This window comes from Malaclemys terrapin, chromosome 1 (assembly GCF_027887155.1).
Source record: "Malaclemys terrapin pileata isolate rMalTer1 chromosome 1, rMalTer1.hap1, whole genome shotgun sequence".
In the NCBI taxonomy this organism is placed as follows: domain Eukaryota; kingdom Metazoa; phylum Chordata; order Testudines; family Emydidae; genus Malaclemys; species Malaclemys terrapin.
In genome coordinates, this window is record NC_071505.1 from 249,964,493 (window position 1) to 249,981,783 (window position 17,291).

The window sequence follows — 17,291 nt, forward strand, 5'->3', positions numbered from 1 at the left end:
ACCAAAGGTTGCCAGCTTTTATGCTAACATATTTATAACTGATTATACTTTTTGCTATATAGGAGATCTTACCAGATCTTACAAGCCAGTAGGCTTCTTGCATTTTAGCATTTCAGCAAAACTTATTATTAGGAAATACATGTCTCTACACATCCTAAATTCCAAGGAATTAATACTGATAAAATATAAGAATAACATGGATTAATATCAGACAAAGAAACATATTAATTAATACTGCTGGCTGGATTAGTAGGATATAATAGCTAACAAAAAAAAATCCTATGGGGTACATACAAAAACCGTGTTGACTCTTCCCCAACAAATTCTCTTCATCTATGTGTTTGACAATTTTGTTCTTTATTATAGTTTCAACCAGTTTGCCCAGTACTGAAGTCAGGCTTAACGGACTGTAATCGCTGGGGTCACCTCTTGGAGTCCTCCAGTCATTTGGTACAGAACCTGATTTAAATAATAGATTACAGACTACAGTAAGTAGTCATGCAATTTCACATTTGAGTTCCATCAGGGGTGAATACCATCTGGTCCTGGTGACTTATTACTGTTTAGTTTATCAATTTGTTCCAATACTTCCTCTAATGACACCTCAATCTGGGACAATTCCTCAGATTTGTCACCTAAAAAGAATGGCTCAGGTTTGGGAATCTCCTTCACATCCTCAGCCATGAAGACCAATGCGAAGAATTCATTTAGATTCTCTGCAATGGCCTTCTCATTCTTGAGTGCTCCTTTAGCATCTCAATCATCCAGTGGCCCCACTGGTTGTTTAGCAGACTTCCTGCTTCTGATGTACTTAGAAAAAAATTGCTATTACTTTTTGAGTATTTGGCTAGCTGTTCTTCAAATTCTTTTTTGGCCTTCCTAAATATATTTTTACACTTCATTTGCAGAGCTTATGCTCCTTTCTATTTTCTTTACTAGGATTTAACTTCCACTTTTTAAAGGATTTTTTTTAACCTCTCACTGCTTCTCTTACTTTGTTATTTAGCCATGGTGGCTCTTTTTGGTTCTCTTTCTATGTTTTCTAATTTGGGGTATGCATTTAGCTGAGCCTCTATTATGGCATCTTTAAAAAGTTTCCATGCAGCTTGCAGGGATTTTACTTTTGGTGCTGTACCTTTTAATTTCTTTTTAACTAACCTCCTCATTTTTGTGTAGTTCCCCTTTCTGAAATTAAATGCTACAGTGTTGGGCCACTGTGGTGTTTTCCCCACCAGAGGGATGTTAAATTTAATTATATTATGGTCACCATTACCAAACAGTTCAGCTATATTCACATCTTGGACCTGATCCTGTGCTTCACTTAGGACTAAATCAAGAATTGCCTCTCCTCTTGTGGGTTCCAGGACTAGCTGCTCCAAGAAGAAGTCATTTAAGGTGTCAAGAAACTTTATCTCTGCATCCTGTCCTGAGGTGATATGTACCCAGTCAATATGGGGATAGTTGAAATTCCTCATTATTATTGAGGTGGTTTTTTTTTTAATCACCATCCTAGTCAGGTGGTAAGTAATATATCCTTATTGCTATAGTCTTATTATTTGAGCATGTTATATTAATAAAGCAGTAACTATAGATTAATAACTTATAAAGCTTCCTTTCCTGTGCCAACTCAGCACCCGGTTAACACATAGGGTTTAATTCCTAACTCTATAATTCAGAGAGAATTCTCATTAAGCCCAGTAGTATGTTTCCCTTCTGGGTATTTTTCCTTCCCTAAAATTCATGCTTTCCAAGAATCCTAGAGACTGTAGTCACATCAGCTGTGGGTGAAATTCCCCGGCCAGGGACATGCACCCTCTAAAGTCTACTTAGACCCCATTTGTGACCAAAAGTAAAACTTAAATGTTTACAAGCCTTCTGCTCACTCTCGAAGGGTAAATTTAATTTACCCTATTGTTGCAATAATTACCAACTAAATATGGCTGAGAAAAGGAAAAAAGAAATGAAAAGAAATTGAATGACTTACTGGCTATATTAGATTAACATTAACTATTTGAGGGAAAATGACCCAAGTAGGAGGAAATAACTTCTAGCTCTTCTATACTAATTTTCATTTATAGATATAATCTCCCCGCCACTGATATAACTTTTATAATACATATATGTTGTTACTGAGTTTATTCTGTTCTAAATTTGCTGCATTCCTTATTTTGTACATCTGACATTCTTTCTAATACTCTTGTAACAAAAATATCTTCTACTGTCAATAATTCATTTTTATCCATAATAAAAATAAGTGTTTAATATTAGCATAGAGAAAAATTGGTAGACAGACAGAAATGTGTATTTACCATATAGAGTTCACTGACATATGAAGCCTGAAAGGATTAGATTATCATATTTTTATGTATTTTTTGGATTTACATGCAGTTACATCATACACTCTAGATTCCCTTGACATTAAAGAATAAAATAATAAAAAAAAAAAACCAGCAGGACATTGCCTTTTCTCCCTTCTCCTGGAACCAATCACTTCTCAGTCTTCAGTTGTCTCAGACATCCCTAAATACCCACGTACTAATGCTATCCATACAAATGTATAATGAAAACCTCTGCAGTTACATTATACTGGATAATTCTATTTTCCCTAAGGATGTTGTAACTTGGGTACCTCTTGGCATGGACTGTCAGAGGGACCAGGGTTGCATAAAGGTTACAGGTAGAGCCCTGTGTATATACAAAATTTGTATGTGCATCTGATTCGTGATACATAAAAATGGTCCACGGATATCTGCATCTGGAGATGTGGATATCCACAGATATAAAGTGGATATCTGCAGATTTGCATATATATATATTCTATTTATTCTATATATAAATTATTCTATATATTATTCCCAAAGTCTGTGACTTGGGACTGGTCAACAGAAGGTGATAAACATCTCTTGCCTGAAAATCTTGTTTATCTCCTTGTCTGGCTACATGTAAGGTAAGTGTTGCATGGCTCTCAATGGATGTCCATTTACAGTCTGAGCCAAATGCTAATGAAGGGACTGTGAAATCTTCAGGAGAGGAAATTTACAGGAAGAAATAAAACAGCAGGAGGGAGTCCAATTTTCAAGTGAAGATGATGTATGTTTTGGACTATAACTGTAGGGACAGATTTCAGAGTAGCAGCCATGTTAGTCTGTATCCGCAAAAAGAAGAACAGGAGTACTTGTGGCACCTTAGAGACTAACAAATTTATTAGAGCATAAATTTAATAATTTATTAAATTTGACTAATAAATTTGTTAGTCTCTAAGGTGCCACAAGTACTCCTGTTCTTTTTTTTGTAGGGACAGAGACACACTAAGCAACCTTCATCTAGGAAGAAAGCTGACAGTGGGTTTGCTTCATAAAAAAAGGATCACAGCAAGGTGTGGAAGTAGAGAAAGAACTGACAGGGATTTGAAGGGGATTTCATATTCAAACAGTCCCCTTATGTGAGCAAGAGTCAGGCTAGCTGTAACCCTAATAACGCGAGATTTTCTCCGACAAAAGTTTGGTTGAAAAATGCTGGAAAGACTTTGGGGGTGAGCTAAACTTTGTTTGATAAGAGTGTTTTTTGTTAATTAAGTCTAAGCTCTGGAATTCACATTTGACTTCGTAGAGGGGCATTTTAAGCAACCAGCCAGATGTCCAGGCCACTGCCAGTTCTTGGGATGGACTATCAATTATTTTGCTTGTTTCATTTAGCCAGTTAATAGGCCTTTGCAGGAACTTAGCATAACTAAGACAAGCCGAGAAGGGTAGGTAGTTATCATATGAAGTGCACTTGACTCTACACCCTCTCTGATATGCTGGAGTAAACATCTGTGGAGAAAAAGGAAGTCTGGCTATATTTTAGGATTGTCATTATGGGGAATTATAACTGCCAGACTAATGGCTCAAACCTCTTGCTTAACCATGTTTTTTTAGTGACATGTTTTTGTAATTCCTGCTTTTGCCTAATGGTTGATTTTGTTTGGTCAGCTATGTAACAGTTTTGATTGACCTGTCTTTGTAGCTTTTTGGGCATAAGAGGGGAATTGTGGGTGTGGGTCAAGCGGATCACTTCGTGGACACATTGGAAAGATCTCCAGCCAAAGATCAAAGGCTGGCCATCGGAAATCTGCAGCTGAATCCACCTGAAGACTGCTCCAGACTTGTGGAGTAACTAATTGTTCGAGATACTCTGTAACCTATTGTGTTTGTATGTGCTTGAGACTAAATAAAGCAGAGACTTTGAGTAAAGGTATTCTGATGAGAGTGCTGGAGACTGATAAAGTGCTGGCTTTTGAAAACATTTGGTTTTGATGTGTTTGTATCAGCCATATTGCAGACGGAGGCATTAGCCTGAAATATGCGGATTGAGTCTAGGAAGAAAATTCCCCTATGGACAGTTTTTTTCTATAATTGTTCTTCATGGGATTTCTTGCACCTTCCACTGAAGTAAGTGCTAGAGTCAGACACAGGATGCTGGACTAGTCTGATCTGGGATGGCAAAAAAAAAAAAAAAAAGTATCAAGCCCTAGATGGGTAGATGCAAAATCCAGCCCAAGCCTGGAACCCAAGTATAGGGCTGCTAAGTATCACTCCTTTCCCATGCCTTTAGCTGCTATTTTTAGATATGTAAAAAATATGATTCCCATGGCCTACATCTAATGCAGCTTTCTGTGCTGGCTTATACGGACCAGTGTGGATAACCCTTTCCTCAAGCACCCCCTAAATTGTCATTCCACCTGCACTCTCCCTATGCTGCCTTTGTGCTGGATTCTATGAATGATTAAGTGAATTTCACCCTAAAAAGGTAGGGGTTCTGCAGAAATAATAATCGGTGGTTATGTAGTTAAAGGCAATCTTAACGCATATGCACATTAGTGAAACATGCAACTTTAACACTGATGTTTCTTCATTTTTCAGAGCTTAATTTTGAAGTATTAATGCTCTCTTTTGTATAGAATATACTATCCAAGTCAGTGAGATAAATCCGCTGTGAATTAAAGTCCCTGCACACATCCGCCCCCACGTTCTCTCTTCTCTCATTTCTTAACATGCATCTCCTCTCTTGCACAACAAATCCAGACTCACTTCTCCCTTCATGTTTTCTTTCCGTTTACATTTTATGCCTCCAAATTCCCCTATCCCAGTGTACAAAATCTCCTCCCTATTTCCTCTAAAATCCCACATCTAAATGCACTGCTACCATACTTCCAGAAAAGCTGACCCACATCACTAAAAATACTCAACCATTAACAAATAACGCAAGTCTCTAAAATGGGATCTCCAAGTCTCCTTTATACATTTTGTGTTGTCCCTCTCTGAGTAGCTGGCTGTGAGAGGGTCAATGCTTTATTGTGGATCTTATTAAACTCCAGTTGCATACTCAGCACTGGAGCTGGGCAAATAACTGATGTTTCTAGTTTACTGGCAGTTCTGAAAAAATTAAAAATAATGGTTCAGATCAAACCAAAACTGAATTTTTGGTGAGTCAAGAAATGTCAGAAAATTTCATTTTGCATATGTTTAATCTTTTTGATGAAAGCAAGAAAATGAAGTTCATGAAAAAAGGTAGTCATGGTGCCCCGCGCCCCCTCTAACCAATGGCCGCATGGTTAGGGCACCTGAGTTTCAGGTTTGAATGCCTGCTCTAGAGTAGGAGCTTGAACCTAGGTGAGTGCCCTAATCACCAGGCTCCTAGCTATTCTGATGTACATCTCTTTCAGTCTCACCTAGTGAAGCTGTTCCACTTTGTACAAAAGATTTGGATAGTCACCGGACCAGAAAGACAGTATGAGAGTTAAGCTATAGCCTGGGGGTTAGGGCACTCATGTGGAAGGTGGTGGACACCCAGGTTTCACTCCCTGCTCCAATGACATTTGTAACCCCTTTGGAGATGATACTTCTGAAATGCCACACTATGGTATTTGCCCCTGGGGATTCGCCCCTGGACTACAGCAGCAAAGGTAGCACAGGTATAACCTTTACTTCACTGCCCTTCTCCAGCGTTTAAAATCCCAAACTCCCATAGAAAAGCACATAAACACCCAGAATTCAATCACTGAGGATTTTCAGCAAGGATGCACAGGGTCAACCTTCCCACAGTCATGTACCAACATAATAAGTACCCACTTTATAGAATCTTATGATAAAACACAATGAACAACTTTTTTACAACATAACATAGCTACTTTATAATCCACACGTATGATTTTCAGAGTAGCAGCCGTGTTAGTCTGTATCTTTTGTATGATTTTCAGTTATACATAAGCATAAATGAAGAAAAATATAAATCTAAACAGATCACTCCCACAGAAACACAGTGAGATGTAACTCAGAAGTCCCAAAAGCTTAGGTTGAGTTCACCTGAGTTACAGTCTTTGATCACCAAAAGCTATACAGTCTGCCGAGTCAAAAGCACTGCAACAATATCTTCTTTCCTCTTGCTTGTAGAAACCTCCAACTGGAATCCATGCAGACTCCTCCTCCTCCTCTGCTGAAATCACTGGGTTAGCCAGTCAGCTAACTAATTAACCAACCACTCAGTTTAAAAAAAACCTGTTACAAGAAAAATACAAAAATAAGAATAGCAAAGTATAAATGACTCTTTCCTTATCACCGCAATCAAATAAGAGAAAAGTTGATTAATGTTACTAGTTGAGACAATTTAACTTAAACATTTTTGCTAAAATCAAATATTCAAAGAATACAATTCAAATAAAATAAATGAGTTTTCCCTACCAATTTCCCCTTTCTGTAATTAACACTGCCAGGGCTTCCCTACTCGAGAGTTAACAATATCACTAATGTGCTGCAAAATGCTTCAGAGTTAGGAAAAAACAACCTGCTGACTGCTCCTGTGGTTCAGCTTCTCACAACCCACACAGGTCACATGGCCTTTTGCAAAGCAGCTGCCCTGACTTCTTGCCCTCATGGAGTATGAATCAAGCTACAGGAAACCTGGTGAGCATATCCAAAACTACCAGACCCAGAAGTTTCTAGACTTCTGTGCAGAGAGCTAATTATGCATCTGCCTAGCAATAATGACTCACACATAACTCATTCCTTCTCCCCCCTCCTGCTCCATATATCTGTTAAAGAGATATCTCCCTGTTAGGCACATGGGTTAGAGAGGCTCAAGACTCAGTTTCCCAGGCTGGCTAGGGTCCAGGGCATAGGTAGGACTTGCTAGCAATACTACCGGAACCAATCATAAACAGTACTCAGAGTCAAACGGTTTGGTTTTGGCTGTGTTTTGGAGTATATCAGGGAGAGAAACATTGCAGACAGGCAGGACCCTTCAACCCTCCACATTCCTACCCAAGGGAAGACTGAGTCCTTTTTGAATTTCTGGGACATTGAGCAGTGTCAGCTGAGCAAAGACCAGAAACTCAGAAGCTCAGGAGAGTCAAAGTCAGGCTACCAAGAGCCAGCCTAACTGCACATTGGGATTCAGATGAAAGAGCCACACAGACAATCTTAACATCCTTGATGTGGATACTTTATAAGAACACCCTGGTATATTGATTTTGTTTTAAGCCATCCACTGAGATCAATGATGCACAACCCATCAAAGACTGAGCCTAAAACTCACTATTTGCATAGGCAAGTGCTGGGAGGGAGTACAGAATGATTTGTATGGACTGTACATTTGGGAGGGGTAGAGTTTATGAATTGTTGTTTTTGCCTTTTATTATCCTGATCCCTTTTTCCATTGTCCCCAGAGCTCTCTATACGAGGCCATGGTTACTGTTTTATTACTCTGGGAATTGTGAGAGCTATTTTTTTATTTGTGTTCTGAGTGGCACTTCTCTGTAATAGATTGTGTGTGAAATGTTTTCTCAAGAGACAGACCCTCTGTGTTCTCTGCACTGGTGGACAAGAGGGGCTTCCTTGGGTGGAGGCACCAGGTGTCAGGTGCCATTATAAAATGAACCCAGGACCCATAACCCTGAAGAGGGAAGGCTAAAGGCACACCTAAGGGCTGGGTTACACATTTCATAAGTTATACCAGGGATCAGCAACCTTTGGCACGCGGCTCACCAGGGTAAGCCCCCTTGTGGGCCAGGCCATTTTGTTTACCTGCCACATCTGCAGGTTCGGCCGATCGCAGCTCCCACTGGCCGCGGTTTGCCATTGACTGCTTCCCGCTTCAGGCCAATGGAGGCTGTGGGAAGCAGTGTGGGCCGAGGGATGTGATGGCTGCTGCTTCCCGCACCCCTCATTGGCCTGAAGCAGTGAACCAAGGCTAGATCGGCCAAACCTGTGGATGCAGCAGGTAAACAAAAAGGCCCGGCTTGCCAGGGTGCTTATCCTGGTGAGCCACGTCCCGAAGGTTGCCGATCCCTGAGTTATACAAAATGGAATAGTTCCAACAAGAGAGACTGAGAGACCCACAGTATCATACCCAATAGGCTGGTTGTTAGGGCACTTATCTGGGAGGGGGATTCAATTAGATTCAAGTCCCTGCAGCAGAATGGGGAGTCAAACCAGGTGAGTGTCCTAACCACTCAGCTATTGGATAGAAGGATGAGATGGCAGCTCCTTCTCCCCGTCAGTTTCATGAATGGCACTTAAATCTTGTGTAAATCTAGCCTGAAAAATCTACCAATATTTTGTTTTGGTAATGTCAATGATTCCTTTTGACCTTGTTTGTTTGTTTTCAATTGAAGCAATTCACCAAAATCAAACTTTTTCAGTGGGTTAAAAAAAGTTCTGGGCAAAACACTTCACCCAGCTCTACTCAGCACTGAACAAATGATGACATAATATACCATAATAAGACACACAAAATATAGACAGGCATCAGGAGCCTTTATGCTTCTTTGAAAGGCTCATTCTGTTATTCAAAATCTTTCAGGAAAATGAACATCCCATTATTGTCAATGGGAAGATAATTGTTGCTTGGTTCAGCCTGAAAGAGAAGCTGCAATACCAGAGCAACTCAAGTTTAAATTCTGTAATCTTTTCTTAAAGAATTTTTGTAAGATTTTGTTTTTATTAATCTTAAAACATCTGTCTTTTTGTCTAATGGAGGAATCTTATTTTTATCAAGAGACAATTTATAATTCCATTTCCAATCTGTTAATAAAATGTCTATCTACTGAAGAAACAAAATGAAAATATTTCCTGGTGTTTTTGTCTAAGGAAATTTACATTGAACAATGGGTTTTTGATTGAGGTGTGTATATTTCCCTGGAGAGGTGGTTGTATAAAATTAATTTCCCCCTATAATGAAGGTGCTAAAGGCTATTTATTTATAGTCCTTCCTTAAGCACTCAACTCTATAGTGCAGGCCTGATCCAAACCTGTTTAAGTCAATGGATGTCTGATCAACTCACAAGTGGTAGTATGCTTATCCCTACTGCTCCCTTATGAAGAGGAACATTTTATTAGCCCACTTTTCAGACAGGAAACTAAATCACATGGATGTTTAGTGACTTGGATGAGGTCATATGAAATAGGAGACTAATTGTGTTCTATGACTAGTCCTGATTCCCATTCCTGTGCCTTGTGTATGAGACCACGTTCTGTCTCAAATCAGCACTAATTAAAACTTTTCACTATCTATCTCTAAGTTTGATTTCTCTTTTAACCAAGAAAATCTTCTATACTCATCAAATTTTCTGATGTTTACTATTTTCACAGTTCTATTTAATCTTTTTTATATAGTTATATAGTTATATTTATAACTAAAAGTCCACATGAGATAGTAAGTTATAGTTTTAGGGGAAAAAATCCACTAGTGCTATTGCTGCACAACTACTTGTGGCTTTAACAGCGTCATCAAGTTTAAGTTCAAAAATATCTTACAAAAGCTAAAATGTTTTGAGCTGATAATATGCTACATCTCTTCCTTCAAAGAGCTACATTATTTATAATGCAAAACTAGAAAATGTGTTCCTGTTTCAATATTTATAACCAGAGATCAATGAGATATACACTGCGGTATTATTACTTGCTGAAACCTCCACGACGTGTAAATCCAATTAGACTAATTTTAACCAAAGAAAAAAACCCTCAGCAATTACTTTACAAATAAATAATAGCCATAAATGCCCAGTCTTTTCAAGATTCCCTAGAATATTCAGGAGATGCCAAAGATTTTTGATCCCTAAAATGATCATCTCAATCCTTTTAAAAGTAATTTAAAAACAAGATTCAAGCCCTGCATTATCAGAAATAATATTTCAAAGCTGTATTTGCAGGTCCAATCCTGCAGTGCATTTATTGTCCTTAGCCCACATTGACGTCAGTAGGAGCTGAGGGCTCAGCACCTTGCAGAACAGTAGTGCAGCTATAGCACTAGTGGATTTTTTTCCCCATAAACTATAACTTACTATCTCATGTGGACTTTTAGTTATAAATATAACTATATAACTATATAAAAAAGATTAAATAGAACTGTGAAAATAGTAAACATCAGAAAATTTGATGAGTATAGAAGATTTTCTTGGTTAAAAGAGAAATCAAACTTAGAGATAGATAGTGAAAAGTTTTAATTAGCGCTGATTTGAGTCAGAACATGGTTTGCAAGCAATAGAACATAATAGGCAAAATAACCAAGATCCTAGATGTTAAGGTGTCTAGCTGGAGAGTTAGTGTATGGCAAGGTGGAGTGTACGTCTACAGCACACTACCATGCTGTTCATTGTCTGTTTGGATACTGCTACCATACATTAAAAGTTTCATAGTGCTGTGCTAAAGAATGCTCGGTTTCAAATAAGTAAATGTTTCATTGTCATTATCTTCTGGAGTGGTCTTCCGAGATGTCTCTGTTTTCTCCTGATTGGCCCTTCTAAATTTGTTCTCAGTCAGGTCAGTTCCTGGATTCTCCCCACCAAGTAAGTCTATCAGCCCTTCAATTTTAAAACTTGCAATCTCCTCCTCAGCTGTTTTCTTGTAGGCAATCTGGTGCAGGGTTCTCACTCCTTTGCTATCCCAGGCCCTTCTGCTCCCATTCCATCTCTGTACATCCCCTTCATAGCAAATCTTGTTATTGTTATATTACAACTATGCGTGCCTGCCTCCATAATTGGCAGCTGAGTGGGGGTTTGATCAAGCTGCTTGCTCATAAACAGGAGAGACTCTGCTCCCACCTCTGTCTCTGCTCAGCATGGGGTTTGTAGACCCCATTACACTCATGCTTTTATAAATAAAATATTATTGAGTTCAGAAATGTTTGACTTTTATAACTGAAGTTAAGAGCACACAGGAAATTTAAGAAACCATTAAAAACCATTTGCTATTTGAATGTATGAACTGAAAAAAAAATACAAAAATCACTTTTGAATCCCAGGAAGCTGATAAATACATTTGTGTTATACAATTAAATTCTGTATTATTCAAAAACTCTGTCATTGAGCTACATCAAGATCAAACCTTAAAATTGCTATGCTCTTGCAGAATGAAATGAAATTTGACTTCATAAACCAGATATTCCATAGCGCTTGACAACAGTTAAAAAGAAATTGGTGGCTCAGGAGGGAGTAGGTTGCTGGTGAGTTAATTCATTTACTTCTGGAAACTTGAGTGCATGTTCTTATTCCTGTTGTGCACAATTTCTGAAGATCAAAATTCAGCATATAATCAGTTGCTAATCAAAGGAGACCCAAAAACCCTTGGTGCTGAGCAGCAGGTCAAGGCTGAGTAGCATTTCTACTAGCATTTCTGTAAAATAGAGTAGTTTGGTAAGCACCCTCACCTGCCCAGGAAAACTCAGTTCTATTCCCACATCTTTCAGACTCTTTCTACAGGGCATGTTTATTGACTCAGACACAAACTTGCTACACAGGCCTTTCCTTATGTAACTCTCTCTCCTCCACTGGAAGAGGGACACATTCATTCCTTTAACCCCTTGCTGAATCACGTAACAGGCAGGTAACTTATCCCTGGTCTGGTCTAACCTGTCATAGGTAGTTTCAAAATTACTTTCATTATTCCAGTTTTTAACTTGTTCTATTAGTTCTTAACTAACATGAGGGCTAAATTCAGCTAAGGGTCCAACTGAGAATTCTTTATACATCCCAAAGTCTTAGACTTCAGTGGGAATCAACCTTTATGATTTCAGTCAGAAATCATCTGCAAAAGATTTGTTCTCATCGCAGTCATAAGACATTGGGCCAACCATGAGGAATCATAATCTGCATTGTCACTGAAGTCTTCCAAGACAGTACACTTGGGTAAGTCCCACAGCAAAGCTGTCACATATACAGTTCATTGAGAAAGTTTGAGGTATAGTAGAGTGAGCTTTGAATTACGACTGTTCTCATGTTACTCCTGTCATAAGTCATGCAGGAAGTGAACACAGTCAAAGGAATCCGCAAAGAGACAAATTGAACTTGTCACCTCTTTGATCCTCCTGTGACCTATGTAGGTCCAGATGCGCTGACACATGATTACTGTGCTAAGGAAGCTCCTGCTGTATCAGCTGCAATCCCAGAATTTCTATCTATGATCAAATTATGAATGATAACTTTATTAGCCACTGACCTTGGATTCAGCTTCCGGAACTGAAGAACAGTTTCCTTGTTGCATAATGCCCTATGGAGGAATGGCTTCAATGTTTCCCTTGTGTTGGATGACAGTATGCTGGAAAGGGAGTACATATTATCCAAGGAAGGATGTGGAAATTAATGTTGTTTATTCTTCTCAAAGAAGATGTCTTCAGTTACTACATTATACTCCAGGGATCGGCAACCTTTGGCATGTGGCTCACCAGGGTAAGCACGCTGGCGGGCCGGGCCATTTTGTTTACCTGCCGTGTCCGCAGGTTCGGCCCATTGTGGCTCCCACAGGCTGCGGTTCGCCGCTCCAGGCCAATGGGGGCTGCGGGAAGTGGTGCGGGCCAAAGGATATGCTGGCCGCCGCTTCCCGATGCCCCCATTGGCCTGGAATGGCAAACCATGGCCAGTGGGAGCCAAGATCAGCCGAACCTGTGGACGCAGCAGGTAAACAAAATGGCCAGGTGCTTACCCTGGCGACCCGCGTGACAAAGGTTGCCGACCCCTGTTATACTCTGTTGGTTCACAAAGAGGAGATCTAATCCCATATATTCAAGTAGCTCCATCTCCTCCAGGACTTTTCTGCAAAAGTTGATTATCATGTAGTGAAAACAGTCCATCAAAAGAATTAACATTACTCCACTACAGGAAATTGGGCAGACCCTGTGCTTAGAAACTGGCAAGCTTATATTTTTTGATTAAATATGAACATGTTTCCTTCCCTATAAAATCAATACAATAACATTCCGCATTTCTTTTCATTTTCTTTAATGAAAACCATCTCAAAGGAAGACTGCCTCAGAGGAAGACCAGGAACTAATGAGCAGCAAGTCTTTTTCTTAATCCCTGTGTCTTTAGGGTCCTATTTAGTCTTCGGAGGCTCTTAAGCTGTTTTGTTCTTTAAATTAAAGTTATTTTCTTGTACAACATTTTGATTTTTGCTATCCCTGTAGGAGGTTTCTATAGGGATGAGTCGCATTATTTGTTAATGACCTTTACTCTTTTGCTTTTAAAGTCTCAATTTGTTAGAAGACCTTTTTCTTGTCATTATTTATAATTTTTTTAAACTCTTTGACACCTGGAGGATAATTCAATGTCAAGTACTGACTTATTGTTGATTGCTTATGAGAAATTGGAAAGGCTAACTCCTTGTGGAAGTGATTGGAAAAACGTACACTTTTGGGGCCTCATCCTGTTCCCAGGGAAGTTAGTGGTAAACTCCCATTGACTTTAGTTGGGGTAGGGCAGTGTTTCCCAAACTTGGGATGCTGCTTGTGTAGAGAGAGCCTCTGGCACTTCCCTTAATTAAACTGTTCCATAGTTTCTTGGTGAAGCTGTTCTTGTTCCCATGAGGGAACAGATCAGGGAGGCAAGAAAGTTGATGAGCCATGAAAATCGTCAGTTGTAGCCTCAGAGGGTATGTCTACACTGCAATTAGAAACTTACCGTTTGCCCATGCCAGCTTACTTGGGCTCATGGGGATCAGGCTAAGGAGTTGTTTAATTGCAATGTAGAGGTTTGGGCTGCACCCCAAGCTTTGGGACCCTCCGACCTCACAGGGTCCTAGAGCACAGGCTCCAGCCCAAGCTTGAATGTCTATATCATAATTAAACAGACCCTTACCCCGAGCCCTGTGAGGCCAAGTCAGCAAGCACAGGCCAACCACTGTTTTTAATTACAGTGCAGACATACCCTGAGAGTTCCTGGGAAATAGGTAGGTCTACACCAGGATTCACAATTATAGAATCATAGAAGATTAGGGTTGGAAGAGACCTCAGGAGCTCATCTAGTCCAACCCCTTGCTCAAAGCAGGACCAACACCAACTAAATCATCCCAGCCAGGGCTTTGTCAAGCTGGGCCTTAAAAACCTCTAAGGATGGAGATTCCACCACCTCCCTAGGTAACTCATTCCAGTGCTTCACCACCCTCCTAGTGAAATAGTGTTTCCTAATATCCAACCTAGACCTCCCTCACTGCAATTTGAGACCATTGCTCCTTGTTCTGTCATCTGCCACCACTGAGAACAGCCAAGCTCCATCCTCTTTGGAACTCCCCTTCAGGTAGTTGAAGGCTGCTATCAAATCCGCCCATCACTCTTCTCTTTTGCAGAGTAAACAAGCCCAGTTCCCTCAGCCTCTCCTCGTAAGTCATGTGTCCCAGACCACTAATAATTTTTGTTGCCCTCCGCTGGACTCTCTCCAATTTGTCCACATCCTTTCTGTTGTGCGGGGCCCCAAACTGGATGCAATGCTCCAGATGTCGCCTCCCCAGTGCCGAATAGGGGGGAATAATCACTTCCCTCGATCTGCTGGCAATGCTCCTACTAATGCAGCCCAATATGTCGTTAGCCTTCTTGGCAACAAGGGCATGCTGCTGACACATATCCAGCTTCTCATCCACTGTAATCCGCACAAGCACTTGTTGGGAGGAGAGGTCAGCAGCATGTTATGTCGGAAAACTCCTGCAGGTTTGAAAGGGCTGCTGTTGCTCAAAAGAGTAACTCTACTTGAGGTCTACTCAGCATTTTCCCAGTCATGCCCCCCCAAACAGTACCTTGAACACTATATCTGACTAAACATACTGTTGTTGGCTATCCCTGCTATTACTGCTTGTTCCTTCAATAGGAGTTGTGATTACTAATTCACATTGTATTTAATGATGTCAAAATGTTGATGGGCACTTGGCACTGACAAAATAAGGCTGTCAAACGCTTGCCTCTACTCATTTCCAGAGTGTAGCGTGTTGATCTTGGAGCCATGTTTACAATTGCTGCAGCCCTCATTTTTAATTACTTTTTATCATCTACATGACAGAACATCATTCACAGCAATTTTGTTTATTATTTCTGCATTTTTATGAGGAGTAGAGTCATTTTACGAGTTATATTTGTTTCAAACTGGCTAAAAAGTGAAAGTTTACTGTGAAGGAAGTCATTGACTAGAGATAGAAAACTGTAATAGCAGCATCAGTGTAAGATAAAGAATTCTTAGAAATCTTTGGGCACAAAACAAGAGAGAATTATTTTCAGACAGTTTTAAAATTAAACATATTTTCAGTCCTCACACTTGCTGAATTCCTGAGTTAAAAATCTACTTGCTTCATAGGTCCCAATCCTATAATTGAAGCCACTTTGCATGGGCAACCCCCTGTACCCATGTAGAATCTCATTGAAATCAGGGGTCTGCCCATGAAGAACACCATGCAGGATCAGGGCATTAGACATTTAAGACCCAATATAACTTCTGTTGAAGTCAAAACATCTTCAGTGATTTCAGTGGGAGTTGGATCAGACCCTGTATGAGAGATTCAGAGCCCCCTATCTATCTTAAGAATTAATATGGCTCCAATCACCACAGTATCTGAACATCTCACAATTCAATGCATTTGTTCCCATAACACCACAGTGGGGTTGTTACCCGGGGTTCTTTCAACCCAAAGCTCTTGTTAACTTTTACTCTGTGTGAGGTGGTGTCAGAAAATAAATCAAGGGAGACATGGCCCTCCAATCTATAGATGGCTGCCAAAAACAGGGCAACACAAAAGTGGTTTCACTTAAAGCTAAATTTTACTTAGTCTCAAGCACTTACACACATCCACAACAGTTTAGTAAATCACCCCAAACCTCGATAATTTCTGAAGCTGAGTGTGGCTCTCGAGTGCCACCGTGACAGGCTTCTGCTGTAATATTTGTATCAAACTGCCTAAAAAGTGAAAGTTTATTGTGAAGGAAGTCATTGACTGGAGATAGAAAACTCTAATAGCAGCATCAGTGTAAGATAAGGTCCTCTGCCGGTGGGGACCCCAAGATGCATCCAGAGCAGCGATCGGCAACCTTTGGCATGTGGCCTGTCAGGAAAATCTGCTGGTGGGCCAGGACAGTTTGTTTACCTGCAGCATCTGCAGGTTTGGCCGATCGCAGCTCCCACTGGCTGTGGTTCACCATTCCAGGCCAATGGGAGTTGTGGGAAGCAGCGTGGGCAGATGGATGTGCTGGCCGCCACTTCCCGCAGCCCCCATTGGCCTGAAACGGCAAACCGTGGCCAGTGGGAGCTGCGATAGGCTGAACCTGCAGACGTTGCAGGTAAACAAACCATCCCAGCCTGCCAGCGGATTTCCCTGATGGATCACGTACCAAAGGTTGCCGATCCCTGGTTTAGAGGGAGCGTCCCTGAAGAGCCCCTTCTGAGAAGTCCAGCTACCTCAAACTTTTTCCCCTTATTTATACATTAGTAATACAATGACATAGCCCTTAAAGAAAACTTGCTAAGTAAGCAGTTTTTAAAGGTCAAGCAAGAGGTTTCCTTATGATAGTCAATTAATCATATATATATATACATCCATGCCTTGGGACCCTGACAGAAACATTCCTCAGGGTACATTATAGACAAGCTTCCTGTTTTTCTAAAATACATATATCAGCAATTTCAATATTCTTAGCAGGAAAGACGCGGGGTCAAGCATCCCTGTCTGTGGCACCTAAAACTCCCTCCCCTCCTGCCTTGGTTATGCTAAGACTGCTGCATGACCAATTTACGGCCTGCTGACTTGATTACTTTTAGCAATAAGCAATAGTGGTCTCAGGCACTTTATTGGTTTGCCAAAATCTTCCTGTACAGGGTAGGTACTATATCCCCATTTTACAGATGGGGAACTAAGTTACAAAGAGACTTTGTGACTTGCACAGTGTCACACAGGAAGTCTATGACAAGGTAAGGAATGGAATCTGGGTCTCCTGTTTGTCTTTCCTCTATAAAGGACTGCAATACACATGACACTTGTTCAAAAATTCCTATTGTCTATTTGAACACA